Source organism: Tachypleus tridentatus, chromosome 7 (assembly GCF_004210375.1).
Source record: "Tachypleus tridentatus isolate NWPU-2018 chromosome 7, ASM421037v1, whole genome shotgun sequence".
Classification (NCBI taxonomy): domain Eukaryota; kingdom Metazoa; phylum Arthropoda; class Merostomata; order Xiphosura; family Limulidae; genus Tachypleus; species Tachypleus tridentatus.
In genome coordinates this window covers 91205381-91222448 of record NC_134831.1, presented here as the reverse complement: position 1 = coordinate 91222448, position 17068 = coordinate 91205381, and the positions used below count along the sequence as shown (strand labels likewise).

At 30.6% G+C, this 17068-nt stretch overlaps 1 long non-coding RNA gene across 1 annotated transcript; it reads right to left on the bottom strand.

Annotated features, from left to right (window-relative positions):
* Positions 1-498: 498 nt before the first annotated feature.
* LOC143256182 (uncharacterized) lies at positions 499-16185 on the bottom strand. Its single transcript, XR_013031203.1, has 2 exons — positions 15423-16185; positions 499-1327 (listed from the first exon to the last, which is right to left on the bottom strand). It is a non-coding gene; the product is annotated as an uncharacterized LOC143256182 (long non-coding RNA).
* Between the last annotated feature and the right edge of the window lie 883 nt (positions 16186-17068).

Below are 17068 nucleotides of genomic sequence, written 5' to 3'. Positions count from 1 at the left end.
ACTAATAATGACATTGAACATAAAGCCACTTAATGCTCTTTACTGTGTTCACCTGAGGGAATAAAATCCCTGATTTTTGTGTTTTAAGTACAAAGATAAGTTGTGTTTAAAATTAATTTTTACATTAATTTTTACATTTCATTTTACATATTTATTAGTTTTCTACCAACTCTCTTGATCTACCAATGGTCTAAATCTCCCGTCAGAGAAGCCAGTATCAGCCCTGATATTCTTTATGAACTAACTTGGTATTTCACCAACAATTGTTTATTTTTTCTTATGAGAAAGACTTCTTATAAGTTGAATCTTTAATTTTTTCCCTTTTTTTACATTCTTTTATAATTACAGCTTATTTGTTACATTTTGTTTAACTTACATTTATTATTTTGAAATATCTAGCTCATTACTGTAGAGAAACAGAATAAAAAGTCTTAACTGAGATATCCAAAACGTGTTGAGTATTTTACGAATTTAACTAAATTGAAAAACAAACATTGCTATTATTAAATATCTAAATATTTATTTATTTCAGTTATTGTTTTATAAAACAGTTCCATTATTTTACAGATACATTTCCATTTCAACATGCGACAACTTGTAAGGAAATTGCTCAAACAGTATACTGGTGTCACATACTTTGAATCCACTGTTCAAATAAAACTTAATCGCCCTTGAATTTAAAGAAATTGTACAAACTGTTATCTTCTTACACTTTTCGTCTTTACTCATTTCTATACATCTTTTCACCATTAACTTTCCAATTCCACGACTTCGAAGACCTTTTCTCACATACATCCTTGTCAAACGTCTCTCTCCACTCGAAACTCTTTTGAGTAACGCTGTTGCTATTATAACACCTCCGATTTTTCCTACTAGGAATGTGTGGTTATTTTCACGTGACCAGGCGAATGGATTAATTACATGCGGACTAAAATCGTTGTATTCTTTGTTGTAAAGCTTTCTTAATAGCAACAGTGACAATACTAATGCTATTATAATTCCTAAAGTAATGCCTAATATAACAGATATAATTATACTTGATATGAGCGTGTAAACTGTGGTCATGATGAATACTATAAAGATCCAGATTTTGATGTTTCTGAACATTCTACTTAACTGGACGGAAGTAAAACGTTTCTTTTGTTCCGCAAATAAAAGCTTCAAAAAGTCTCGAATACCTTCTTCATCATCAGCGGTTAAGGGCTTAATCATTAGGCTGGAAGCAAAGATTGTGTTAATAATGGTATCTGATGAAGCCATGACTCCGCTGGAGTTACACAGGTGATGTTTTTTGAAGCCCTATGTAATATTTAAATAAACGTTGTTCCTGTAACAAATAAAACGTTCTAATATATGAGTATATAAGTAATATATGAGCACTGTGTTTGTCATAAATTTTGTACAAGGAAATAATTAGATTAATTTCATCACGACCTCATGCTTAAACCAAACGTGTACATTACAGGTAGAAATTTATACCTTTTCAATTTCTAAAATATTCAGTTAATGGTAAAAATAACTGACTTAGATTATGAGCTCCACAACAAGAACATAGTGAGTTGGTTTTAATATCAACTTTTCCCTTGGAGTCGCTTTGATTTGGTTTAAATTGTCTTGTTCTATGCATTATAATTTAAATTTGTAGTTAACTGCAAAGCTGCACAATGATTATCCAAGTTCAATTTCTATTGTTATAAAAAGTCTGCAGACTTATCGTTGTTACACTACTATTGATTTTGATATGTGAAACAAAGCAGTTAGTTACGTATACAGTAAAATACTACCTATAGAGACTGTAATTTATTAGTGAAAAAATGCCCTTACAGTTCGTTGTTTATTAGTAAAAGACTACATGTATAGTTGTTTATTTATTAGAAAAATTATACCCATAAAGTTTGTCGTTTATTTGCAAAATTCTATTTATACATGTCATTGTTTATTAGTAAAATGCTATTCATGTAGTTCCTTGTTTATTAGTAAAATACTATCTAAAGAGTCTGTTATTTATTAGTTTAAGGGATTTATCGTTACACTGTATAATTTAGTGTACTATGCTCGTTTATACGTAGTTTTCCTTGTTTGCACGTGACGTATATTCTTGACTGTGTACTGTGCAAATCCCGCTTGTTCCCGAGATCTAAAGAAGTTTCTTGAGAGTAAAACACACCAAAACTAAAACGCACTAGAATATTGTTGAAATGTCGAGAATCTCCAGTTATTCTTACAGAATAAACTGACGCACTGAGGGACAAAGAAGAATATTTGACAGTTAGAGTCAGTGTACTATAGACCTAAGAAGCTATAATTGTGATTAACGCTTATTAGTCGAAAACTTACAAAATTTAATCATGATAGTTTATAGATTTCGAACATAACCAACCGTTAGAATTTCTACTAGAGCATTAAATATAACCACAGGTAAAAGTAAGTCGTGTGAAGCAAATCAAGCGATGTGTGACGATATAAACTCAAGATATAATCAATTATATGTGGAGTTCTTTACATTCGAAGTGTCTTGGCTCTGTTCTGCTGTTACATTTTTGAAGTACATTTTATTTGCTTTCGAAAGGAATCCTCCTCTGTGAGTAAAGTGGCAGATTCACTTACATTTCAAACACTTATTTTTGATTCATTAAGTCCATGTTTTGATTGTTCATGTCTCTGTGGATGAATCAACTTTTTCTGACCCAGATGGTGCACTGTTGGAGTCTAATGTCTTGCAGTATCCAGTATTTAATACTACATGTGAGATTGTGTGTCCTACTGCCCTGTTTCAAGTGATGAAATTGTCCTTCAACCATGTATTGCGTTTCTACACCCTTGCCTTAGGATTCAGAGCTAGTTACTACTAATAATACTGTTGAACTCTTACAGTTATCAGTTTTTCCTAGTTTACCTAGCTCAGCATACTTTTGTTTTGGAATCTCTTCCATTGATCTCTCTTCTGTTCATTAAACCATAATTGCTTCAGAGGGTAAGGTGCTGGTGGAACATGACCTCTTAATCTCTATGACTGTTCACAAGTATACCCTACTTCAACTGATTCATCCCATATTGTCAACACATTAATTTCATTTTGGATTCACAGTCAGAAATCTCACCTTCCTGTTGCTGTACCACATCTTCAGGTTTCTTTCATAAGTACTTCAGATTGGTGTCTACTTCATATTTTTCTTTCATAACGGAGCTCTCTGTTTAACTCAAAATCCACTTTCGGCATACATTTGCTAAGCAATAGCATGTTATTTGTCTGTTTATTTACATTTGGCTAATGTTTGTTTTCAATGACACATCACAAATGTTACTGACGTAGACTGTTGTAAGAAATATTTGTTTTCAAAAGTAACTAACTGTGATATCTAACCTAAACTGCACCTTTTGTTTCAATAGTAACTAAGTGTAATATCTAACCTAAACTGCACCTTTTGGTTTTAATTTTTTGAAAAATTGAAATTTTCGTAGAATTCATCTTTTGTTATTATATGAATAGATCACAGTATTTCTTGTCTCGTTGACTTGTGTTATTTTGTACGTGAACTGGCACAGATTCTTTCATGTGCAGCTGCTTATACTGAGAGAAGTTTCATCAACTATGTTTCTCACATTGTGTTTCATTTTTTACTTGTCAGGATTTTGTACTTATTTACTCTTTACCATGGAGTATGAAGGTCTGATGTTTCTTTATTATGTGGCAGTACTGTGTTGGATGAGTTAATATGTCTCAGCCATGAGCGGTGTTCTACTTCACTTTTGACTCTTAGATATTAAAAAAATGAATGAGGTAGCTTTGACATTTGACCTGAGAATCCGTTTATTGGTTCATGACTTCTACCTATCTTGGCCTGACATAGACTCTTTGTTAAGTGCAATATACGATTCACGTGTTCGAATCACAGTCACTGAAAACAATAGCTCTTTCATCCGTGGGGAGTTGTGATGTGATGATCAATCAAAATATTCGTCAGTTAAAGAGTAGACATAAAGTTGAGAGTGAGTTGTGTTGACTAGTTGTCTTTCTTCCTTCTGGTCTGTCATTGGTAATTTAAAGAGACCAGCAACATTGTGACTTTGGAAAGGACATGTTATTTAAATTCAGTATACTAATGTTTTGTGGTTATGGCTGTGTTCATGTTTCATTTATTAGTTTTATCCATTGTTCAGTTTATAGATGAATATTTAGGTGCATTAAAACGCTAACCCACCTTCTAGCCAATTTGCACATAAAATTTGTTGTAATATAAAATGCCCAATTTCAGTAAATGGAATAAAATGAAAGAAATAACAAACTATGAAACATGAGATTTAAAGTTTCTACTGTTTATCATATGAAATAATGATTATAATCTATACTGTCTTTAAAGAGTAAAAACGGATTAAAACTGATATATTTGGGTTAGCAAACATTTTGTACTAGCTTCAAAGTTAGAACAGATGTTTAAACATGACATTCAAGATATTTAAAACTCCACTAAAAATTAACGAATATCCAGAACATTTCGAGTTAAAAATAAATAAAATAATTTTCTCCGAACGAAAATATGTGAACACAATTATAAATAATAACAGAGTGAAAGGTATGAAAATTATTCCATAATGTTTCAATAGTTGTGATCCTGCTAAAAATATACGTTAACATAAACAGTGCTTGGTGACTGATAATCACGTTAAGATAGAAACATTTTCAACTTGAAATTTATCATTTAGTAGAGAACTGGTACATTCAACCTGATCGGCTCCCTATAAAACCTGGACTAAACTGCAAGTATTGGGAATAAACATATGTAATATTAAACTATTGATCAAGAGAAAGACAGTTCAGTAACAATATCCTCTGCCATAAGAGAATTGTCTGGCTCCTGGTAACAATATTATCTCTATTTTCACCCACCTATACCTCAAACAAAACAATGATTAAACTTCGTAACTCTCACTTCGCAGATCGGTAAGTTAATCTCTGCTTTATACTTTAAATACATCACAATAAATTCTATTCTATGTTTTACTAAGTCATGTTTCAAAAATGAACCTTTTCTAATCATCAATTTCATGAGTTTTAAAGTAAACTGAAAGACATGACGACAGAAATAATCGTATGTAATAAAGATAAATCGTTTAATTATATTAAGATTTGTATTTAAATAAACATTTATTTTTAATAATAAATAAACCATAAAACTTCGGTAACAAGAATCTTATTAAAATCAACCTTTATTTCCACAAAAGTTAAACACAGATTGGGTAAGTATTAAAAAAATAAATATAACAATACTCAACGCAAGAAATGTTCTAAATTTTAGAGTAAGTAATAAATATTAAGCACACAACTGAAATCTAAATACCTAAAATTATTACAATATCTCAGAGATATTGTTAAAATAATAGGCTTTAAGTTAATTAATGGTCTACGGTACATATCATTACTCCAAACTTACATCCACGTAAAATATCTGATGACTTCATTCATTCTCAATAATAAATACCGAGGTAACAACCTTGTAATGTTCAATTAGATTTAACTTCAAATATTCCAAGTGAAGTACACAATCAACCTCACATATATTTGTTTTTTAATAAGGACTGATTTATTTAGACTATCATTACAAACCAAATAATAATCTAATAACATTTGTTTGGTGTTGAAATGTATGTTTAATACACGATCTATTGAAAGCTACCTTAAACTACGTCGTACACATAAGTAATGTAAACATATACAACCAATATCTGCACTCTTAGTTCTATCCTGACCTTAACCTCTAGCTGATTGCTGACTTAAGTTTCTTTTTGCATAAGTGACAATGTAAATCTCCTGCTAACACCGACTAATAAAGATCATCAAAAGGTTTTAGAAATCAAACTGGATCAGTGATGTTTTTACTAAATATTCAATATCTTATCACTATGTATAGTTGAATCTGTGACAAAACAAGTCAGTAACTAATTATTTCGACAAAATACAAAACAGTAAGACTTCCAAATCGTGTTGTGTTCAGATCTTACTTAATAGTTAAGAGAAATGTCTCTGAGACAGCGGTATGTCTACATGTTTAGAACGTTAAAAACAGGGGCTCGATAACCCTCTGTGAACACAGCAGATAACCAGAGGTGGATTTTGTAATAGAACACACATAAACACACACAGTTTCAAAATACTTCTACTGATTCTCTGGTGTTACGGTGGTGGAAGAAGTTTGATTCATTGATGGTTTTGTTCAGTCAGAATTAATTTTGTGGTTAATTTTGTGAACATGTAAGGATAAATACAATGTATAAGATTTGTTCCAACAATATCCACTTCTTGATTCTTTAGTCTAACTGAAAGAGATCCTTTGGTTTTATCAGTACAAACATGGTCACATGTCAAGGGTCCGAGGAAATTACTTGTCCATAGTGGTTTTCCTTCTCATCAGTCCTCTTGTTAAATTTATTTGAAAGCTTATTTATTACCTTATAATCTAACTTAAGTTTATTGAGTCTTATAACATCATCTATTTATTTTATTGGATATCCATAAACAGAAGAAAATATTTTATATGTTCAGAATAATATTGGTCAAAAAGGGTCAATACCCATTGACTAACTGGAAAACAACAACAATTTCCAAATAAATTAAGTTCTGGTCTTAATTCACTGTTAATTAGGTTTTCTCTAAAGTGCTTAACAATCTCATATAAATGTATACATTAAAACTGAGGACTTGAAATACTTTAACTATTTTTGAATTAAGGTAGGTATGTAATAAACATAACACATGTTCATTTATTAGCAGATGAAGAGAGATGTTGAATATTAAATTAGGAAATCGGATAAAATTGTCAGCCTATGTATTTGGTATTTTTAAATTGAGGTAGGTATGCAAAAACATGACATATGTGCTGGATACCGTATAAAGATATGAACTTTCATTACATTTTTAAATTAATTAAATTTAACATCGACACTGTTATAAAACCATGCTATAACGAAATAAAGTTCAGGCAATCCTCAATACAATTAATTGGATGTAACTCAACACTGTTTACAACGTATCATCAGCCAGTTTTAACAAAACAATTGTTAACAACCACTCAGTGGACATCATTTATGAAAAATTTTAAAATGTCATTATTCGACTTAAAATTAAGTCATTAAAAGAAAAGTTATATTCAACCTTATTCGTGACGAATTATTATTTTGTGTAATATTTGAAATATTAACATTTTATTTTCTGTGTAATATCTATGATTATACTCTTTTATTATAGTTATTAAATTCAATTAATTATTGGACCTTATATATTTTTAAGCAACAGTTGCAAAGACCGGAGTTTGGTGTATCAGGGTATATAAAAGCTTAAATCTTTACTGTTTATTATATATTTCTCATTGTTATTGTTTGTCAATTTCTACATATTTAATAACTTTAACACCAGACGTAAGTTGTTGTTTGGATTCCTGAATATACAACTGCCACATATAATTAAATTATATTATTCAGTACACTGTTGTCCAATAATGGTGGAGACACTGATCACGTGTAGAAATGTTCGAAAGAGAATTTTTTACTTGCTCAACTTAGATAATAACAAGTTAGATTTTATGATGTTGTACCATTATTAAGCGTTTAGTTTGAATAACAAAAGTAACGAAGTGCGTAACCGTTATGCAACTGAACATATGTAATAGTTCACTCTCAGAGAAGTATATATGTATATTTATGATTTTATGATAATACCCTCATAGTTTGAAATATGAAATAAATAAACTGTACATTCGAAATAGAAACCAATTCTGATATAACTTTAATAAAATATAATTTAGTATGATTTTTAGGCATCACTTCGAAATGAATAGATGGAGCACAAATTAGTTAGAGAGTTTCTCAAAATTTAAATATTTCTTTTGATGATGAATTGTCTTTTCCTAATAATAGATGGCAATAACATATTAAATTATCAAATCCACACATGTTCTCGAAAGTTTTAAACACATAAAATGTATTCACTCTCACAGATTTGATTCCTATCGAGAGACAGAAATGATCACAATGAATGTGAATCACTGAGCTTGATTCTCATACTTTATACAGCAAATAATAAACGTATACCTTAGTGTAAGATGTATTATCTGGAAAAATAATAAAAACATATTTCATCAAAATACTTAGAAATGATAACTTGAACTACTGTGTGTTTTCCTCGTGACAGAACATAAGTGTTGTTTTATCAGGATAAAACTAGGATACTCTTTTCTCAAGACGAAACAACAATGTTGAATTATCAAGAGAAAACTGCAATGTTGTTTTTCTGTACAATAGTAATGGTGTTGTTCTATAAAAAGACACTTATTTACACTGGAAATTTATTATCAAGGTAAATATTATTTAAACAAATAATTATAATTAAGGTTTTAAATCATAAGATCTCTTTCGTGTATGTCTTTGATCTTTTACAATAATAATATAGATGAAACACTGATATAATCAAATACCTCTCCCCGTGGTTAAAGGCGCTCGATTCGTAATGTGAGGGTCAAGAATTCGAATCCCAGTCCCACCAAACTTTCTCGCCCTTTTAGCCGTTGGGACGATATAATATGACGGTAAATCCCACTATTCAATGGTAAAGGAGTAGACTTAAAGTTGGTGGTGAGTGGTGATGACTTACTTTTCCCTCGAGCCTCACACTGCTAAATTAGGGACGGCTAGTGCAGATAGACCTCGTGTAGCTTTGCGCAAAATTCAAAAACAAACAAACAAACTATACTTCCGAGAAAACATTGCCTAACATGCCTTACAAAGATAGGGTCAGCCAATGATGTCACATCTTTGAAATCAAGAAACTTTAAGATAAAAAACAGTTTCACATACAACAGTATCATCATATATTATAAATACTACCAATCCTTAACCAGATATGAAAACATCACTACAGTTACAAAACACAAAACAAAACGGGAACTAACACCCTGTTTTTTCGACACATTATATAAACGATAATCAATATCCTGGTGGACTGTCTGTAGAATTATGTTGTTCTGAGTGGAATGTTATAAGTCCTTATTTAATAAGTGTCTCAACGTTTTTCTTCCACAAGGATGTCTTTCCCCTAACACATCTAGATGAGTGGCTGTTAATCTCTAAAGAAACCAGCAACTCAAAATCTCTGTCTGCTTGTTGACCAATATTATTTTCCAAACGTAGAGTACAAAATTGTTGCCAAAGTTATTAGTTTTCGTTTAGTCAGTGTGTTAATTGTTCTTGTCCACTTTTTACACTAATATGTTTGTAGGGTTTTGTAGTATTGTCAATACAATTAAAAATTACATCAAGATATTTCTACTAATTGCTGTCACCCTGATTGTTGTCACCAATGGTAAACAAATACAGTAAGCAAAGATATAGTTGGAAGGTGTAGGTGATGAAAATATTCCTTTAACATCGGTTCAGTGTTCTTGAATCTTTGTACCGTTCTATAGAAAATACTCCAGCATCACCACTGTAACCACAATACTCACCATGTTTTATAACATAAATCATAAAGGTGGCTTGACGTCAAACAATACTTGGAAATTTGCTTATCTCTCAACAGAAAGAGATGACATGGAATTATTTGTCAAACTTTTAATTCAAACACGAAGAAAGTAACAAACTTTTAAACATCCACATGAACTTTATGTGAAGTTCCTTCTTTGATATTGCAAACAATCATTGTTGCAAGATTTTCTCATAATTCGTGAAAGACAAGTATTTTAATCACTGAATTTTTATAACTGCCTTAGACAGTTAGTTTATTTGTGTTTATGAGTGTTTAATTTATCACAGTGGTTTTATTTTAGATGCCTTTTTTTACTCCCGGGAAGGCAGTTAGTCAATACAACTCCTAGTTAACTTTTCGATTACTTTCAACTAATAATGGTATTAGCCGTCCCATTATAACGCCCCTACAGATGAAAGAACAAGTATTTAAATATACTGTTATCTTTATGTCAGTTTGTTTATTTTGATCAATGTAATAATTCCCACATATCAATTCATATAATTTTTTCCATGTTTAGTTGACCCACGTGGCTCCAAAGTAAGTTTGAGGATATATAACACTAACAAATGGACTTCATCACTCCTTAATGATTGTGTAGTTTTGTGCTTAAGTAACATTTTATACTATAATTTATTTATTATATCATCAGGCCACTTTTCGTGTATTAATATTATTATCATTACAGTCTTCTGTATCAGATGACCAAACATCTTAACAATAACCTTCCACAGTAGCTTCTTTTGTAAAAGATTCAGACGTCAGGTTGACATATTGAAATCACACCACTCCTCCAGACAGTGTTTTTCATTTAAATTTCTGGTGGTTTTCTGTAAGATATATATATATATTCCTTTTCACATCCATCTCCTATTCGTGTTTTAGGTCTTCCTGGGGTAACATAAGTTCTATAAACTTGGCCAATACAACAACAATGGTATCAGTAGTACTTGAATTTTTCATCAGCCAGAATGGAAGAAAACGCTTTTCACATCAACGTTACCATCTTCTGCTACCGACATCCATACAACAGTCATCAAGAGAAAGATAATTATAAAATTAAGGAAACACGGTTTCATTAATAAAGGCATCATAAGATAAACCATAGTAGTAATAAATGGTGTCGTTGTGGAAGGTACAATTGTCTTGTTATCCTCAATTCTGTTATTATGTACTTTCACCAAGCACCGACAGCTTCTAATATCAACTGTATGAAAGACAATTGTGAACAGTTCTTTGTAGATATTGGTTCGAGCTTCTTATGACTTTTATAGAAATCATTTTTAGATACTCTAATATTTTTATAAAGTCAATAAGTTTTCAAGTACAGTTTATTAACGTTCCATTTCTTCTTCAGTCTGACACAGATCTTGCATGTTGATAGTTTGTTTTAATTTCTGTCAAATTTCTAATTCTTTCCAATGTTGAAACTACTTCTGATGACTTATACAGTATCATTTATTGTCTACAAAATAATAGTGATAATTCCTTCTAGTCCTTTTTAACACCTTCAGAACGGTATAAAGTTTGCTGTTTTATAAGTTTTGCCACATACACGGAACAATGAGTCATGTGTCGTTAAATATAGAATTATCTCTTTTGGTATTTCTTATCCATTGTCAAGCCATCATAAGTAATGAATTCTTGTGAACTTTGTTCTCTTGTTGTGTTTGGAAAGCTAAAATTCCTGTAGACATATTTGACCTGTTTTGATAAAAAACTGTCGCACCCAAAGAAATATTGTTTTACAATTTAGCCTTCCCTCCATGTATACACGCTTACTCTAAGTTTTTCAACTTAGTTTCGTTATTTGTCCATTCATCGCTCTTATGATAGGGTACTACTAACAGCGTAAGTATCTGATCTGAAATTACAAGTTACTGAAAGGTTGATTTTTACGTTGCCTTATTTATTATAATTGCTTCGGATATACAACATGATATTTTGGAAACATATAATATGTTACATTGGATACAACCATTTAAAGAAATTCAATAATGATAAACATAAATAAACTGAGTGACTGAGGCTGTTACAAAAATGTATTTATCTATATAAAGCTGTAATACTATCAACATAAATATAAGTAAAGCCGGCTCGGGATGGCCAGGTGGTTATGGTACTCGAATCATAATCTGAGGGTAACGTTTTCGAATCCCTATCACATACACATGCTCGCCTTTTCAGTTTTATGGAATTATTTATGTGACCGTCAGTCCCCCTATTTTTGGTAATAAAAGTAGCCCAAGAGTTAGTTGTGGGTGGTAATGACTGGCTCCCTTCCCTCTTGTCTTACACTGCAAAATTAGGGAAGGCAAGCGCAGATAGCCCTCGTGTAGCTTTGCGCGAAATTCAAAAACCAAACAAACAATACAAGAAGATAGATTCGTTGTCTGTAATATCTTGTTCTATAGTTTCCCAAATCAGATTTGTTGTGGGATTTAATTTTAGAGGTAAAATAAAATATGGTATGAATTAATAATGATTTGGTTTTTGGTAAATTTGTGGCAGATTTTGAATATGGAATAATGTACTCCTTACAGAACATTAACATTTCGCAGTACCCTACTCTTAAATATAAATATTTTTCAGTATCCCCCTTACTTGAACCTAAATTATAATAACATAATATAAGATATGTTTTTATGTCATTTTTATTACAAACTATTTATTATTACATTTTTATTCATGGTTCCATTAATTTTATTGTTTGTTTGCCAGAGAACGTTTTGTGTGCAGTATGGGATTATATCAGTATTACATATATATTATCATTGTATCAGTTCAAACACTCTCACGATACGTTATGGTGTAAAACATTAATTATATTTATTTATTTAAATAAAATTTTCCACGATAATTCATTTTCAGTTCAACAAATTTGTATAACTATAGAACAACACCATTACTGCTGTACAGAAAAAACAAAATTCCAATAATTTCCTGAAAATATAACATTTTTTTTTTTTGAGGAAAGAATACTTTTGCCCTATCAATAGAGAACAACATTATAGTTCTGTCGTAAAGAAAAGACACAATAATTCAAGTTGTGATGTCTAAGTATTTTGACGAAATATGTTCTCACATTTTTCCAGATAATATATCTTACACTAGGGTGGACGTTTATCATCTATAATTTTGAGAAAATGAGCGCATTAGTAATACAATATGGTAGTTTCACCTATTAGTGGAAATAGATAATACATGATGAAAAGAAATATTTAAGTTTCAGAAATCAACTCGCCAGTTTGTGTTTCTTCTGCACTGTCAAAGTTATACCTAAATACCATACAGAAATAACTTCTTAAACGACATATAAAAATTTGGAAATGTAGTTATATATCAAATATATATATTTTGTTTCGTATATCAAACCATCTGGATATTGGCATTAAATCACCTTTTGAATTTTTAAATATATAATATATATGTATATTTGTCAACGAGTGAACTATTACAGACGGTCAGATCTATAAAAGTTTCATACTTTGTTCCTTCTGCTATTCAAAATAATGTTACTACATCATGAAAACTAACTTGTTATTTCCAAGCGATATTTTTACAATATAAGAAATATACAGACCTCAAATCGGATTGGCTATAAATATCGAACATTCGCATTATTTTCACATGCAAGAAAATAACAGCGGCGACATCTTAAATAACCTCCAGGTTATTTAAATATATATATATTTAAAAAAATATATAAAAAAAATATATAAAATATAAATGTCAAATTTATATAATTATGTACACATGATATATTGAGAAAAAATATCTCCTATTTCAATAAAAAGTCGTGTTAATATGGATAGAAATACTAGTAAAATACAGTTATATCATCACAAATTTTGGATATTGAAAGTGAGTTGCTAAATTGTACTTTTACAAAATTGTTACGTAATACACAGAAGAAATATTTCTTTCATAAACAAATACAAGAAATTACCTAAACATTTTCAGAGTAAAGCAGAACTTATTTAGGTTATACAAAAGTATAAATGCGAAACTTGTTGCTTTAAACTAGTAAACTTCATGTGATAAAGGACAGTACTCGTCTAAGTTCCTCACTAACTCTTCAATATAAAGTATTAATATTGTAATTGTGAGTTTTTCGTTGAAGCACTCAGCAAGGTTTGTTGACAATAATTAAGGCTAGAACAACGTATATTCACACCTAAAAGTTATTTCAATTTATGCTTCATATTTCATACCTCTATCATAACCATTTTGTTTATCTTAATTTGTATTTAAAATAAATCATTCATATTAATTTTTACATCTCAGTTGACATTTTTTTCCGACTTTCTAATTTAAATTTCTACCAACTCTGTTTATCTACTAATGATCTAAATCTGACGTCAGAGAAATCAGTATAAACTTCTTAAATTAATAATGCTTTTATTTTCTCATAAAAAATGCCTAAGTTGAATATGTAAAAACAATGTTTTTGGATTATTTCCACATTTGGTCAGTTTCTCCATCTTTATGTGGCAACAATGTACTGAATAATATAAATTTATTTATCTGAGGGGATTGTATAATAAAAAATCCTAAATATAACTGACATCTGGCGTTAAAGTTTTTAACTATGTAGAAATATGTAGAAACTGACTAAGATACACTACGAGAAAATGAAAATAAACAGTTAAGATTTAAGCTCTTATGTACACTGATACACCAAACCTCGATCTTGGTTACTGTTGCTTAAAAATATTTAAGGTGCAATAAACACTTATATGATAAAGACCAAGTTAAGGGAACAAAAAAGATACAAGAAAAAACCTGTGTATGTGACAGAGCATCTAAATAGTGAAAAACGTAATTCATAGGGTGCGATACTTTTCATTGTAACAAATCAAGTATGTCTGAAGAAATCATAGTTTTCCAAAAAACAAAAAGATAAGAAAATTCACAAAAAGTCATTACGTGTGATGAATTGACAACTAATAAGAAATATAACACCATATAGTTTAATTAGTTTACACACTACATTATGAGAGATATAGAGAGAGATTCACACTTCTAAACAATATAACAATAAAATACGAACGTGTATTTTTTTAATTTTTGGAGACAAAGATCTCCAGCATCTGTACAGCATAATGTGCACATGTTATAATGTTATGAGACAACGAAAAATTTTCACTTTACCAAATAATCCCGAGAAGCTTTTTTGGAGCCAGTTGGGTTATTACTATAATGAGGGTTGTCTTGATGGATTATTACTGTAATGAGAGTTGTTTTGATGGGTTATTACTGTAATGAGAGTTGTCTTCATGGGTTATTACTGTAATGAGAGTTGTCTTGATGGGTTATTACTGTAATGAGAGTTGTCTTCATGGGTTATTACTGTAATGAGAGTTGTCTTGATCGGTTATTACTGTAATTATTACTTTTATGAAGTATCAAATAAACTTCATTTGTAATTATTTGGTGATTATTCCTGATTTTTATAAACATCTTCTAACATGCAGAAAACAAAATAAAAGAATCCTGAGATAACTCTAAAGTAAATATTCTGCAGAAGAAAAGATTCATATTCGATCTATTCATTAGAATGACATACATTATTACACTTACTACACATCAGTAAAACCATAAACCTACTCGTCCGGAATAGAAAACAAGTAGCGTTTAATAAATACGAAGGGCAAACTACGTAATTCACTTTTAATAACGCAAACGGTTAGCTATTTAAACCTCCCAGTAGTTTCTTCCAAGATGTTGTTTTATAGAAAGCATTATGACATACAGTAGTGGTAACCCTGTGAGTATACATATCATTATTAGTGATACTCTTAACTTAATACAGGTCTGTTCTCTATGTACCAAAGATACGTGATAAAATGTTACCTTGTGGGAACAATAACGTTATTTAAAAGTAAATATGACAAGAATGTCTTACCTTGATCAAGTTCTATAGTATTCTGTGACTTCTCTGCAGATAAAGCGAAGTACTTTATCTAGTTGTTTGTCTTAAAGTCATAAACAAGCTGTAGAGTACAGGTATGTAGTACATGTATAGCGAGCTAAGGAAAGGAAACTTGAAGAACCTGTTCTCCGTTTAAAAATATAGAGTCAGTTTGGACATGTTTTGATGAACTATCATCACACTTACAATCGAAATTGTTTTATTGTATTTATTTAAGGAACTTAGGAGTCGATCTAAACTTCTGTGATTACATACAGGAAGAAATAAATACGACGTGCTTTTAATCGCATCTGTATAGAAAATATTCTGTATGCATAAATATGTTATTTACAGAATTTATATTGTTTGTTTATTTGTTTTGAAATTCGTTCTAAGCTACACGAGGACTAGTTGCGCTAACCGTCCCTAATTTAACAGTAAGACCGGAGGGAAGGCAGCTAGTTATTAACACAAACCACTAACTTTTAGACTACTCTTTTACCAACGAATAGTGGAATTAACCGTACATAATAACGCCCTCACGACTTCAATGGCGAGCATGGTTGGTATGACGGAGATTCGAACCCGCGACATTTAGATTGCGAGTAGAGTACCTTAATCACTTGATCATGCGGGGAATCCACGAGATGGATGTTGTAAGGTTTTTACACGTGATACTGGCAGACGCTGTGAAACACTTGCGTTCATTAAGTTTCACCTTGACGCATGCCACGAAATAATACAACTGATTATCAGTACTTTCCTGACGTGTACTTTGCCAAATTCACTTATTACATTACTTCTAGTACTTGAACATGAACAGACATATACTTGGAGGCCATATGCCTAGTAAGTTGTATCTTGAAACACGTATTTTCTCATGATATTCTCAGTCTAAAAATCTAACCAGAACTTGTGTCTATCGATTTACTCCGTTAAAATAACAATTTGAGAGAGACAATTAAACCATCATTAACTTCATAAAGACAGTATCACTTTAAAATATATCAAAATTTCCACCATAGCTGAGAAAAAATACGTCTGAGGGTTTGTTAGTTTTATGACAAAATAGTGATTTGGCATTTTAGTTAATGGGTCACAGCTTTTGAGAAGGAATAACGCAATGCTTCCCAAAATGAAATCATTCCGCGAGACCCCACCCCTAAATATAAATATTTTCCAAAAATATACCTCCATTATCTCACCTCAGACTTACAACATTAATATGAGATACATTTTCCTCATTTCAATTTGATTATATAATATTTATCATATTACAATTTTTTACTTATGGTTATGTTAATTTTATAAAAATACCAAAAAGCAACACCCTTGGATGTACTCACCTTCGTAACTCATATCACTTTGCCTAACCCTAAACTTGTTCTTAGTTTTAATAACAAAAACATGTTAAGCAGCTGATTTGCTTTTAGAAAACAGCATCAAATACTGAAACCTTTTACCTTTACATTAGAACTGGAGAAATGGCGTCTGTTTTGTTTGAGCACGTTACTCGATTTAGTGATATTGTGGAAAGTGGAATAACCGTTGATTTTGGCTTCAAAATAATATTAAACAAAGTAAAAAATAAATATAATCAAACTAACTTTTTATGTTAGGCAAATATAATGAATGTTTTA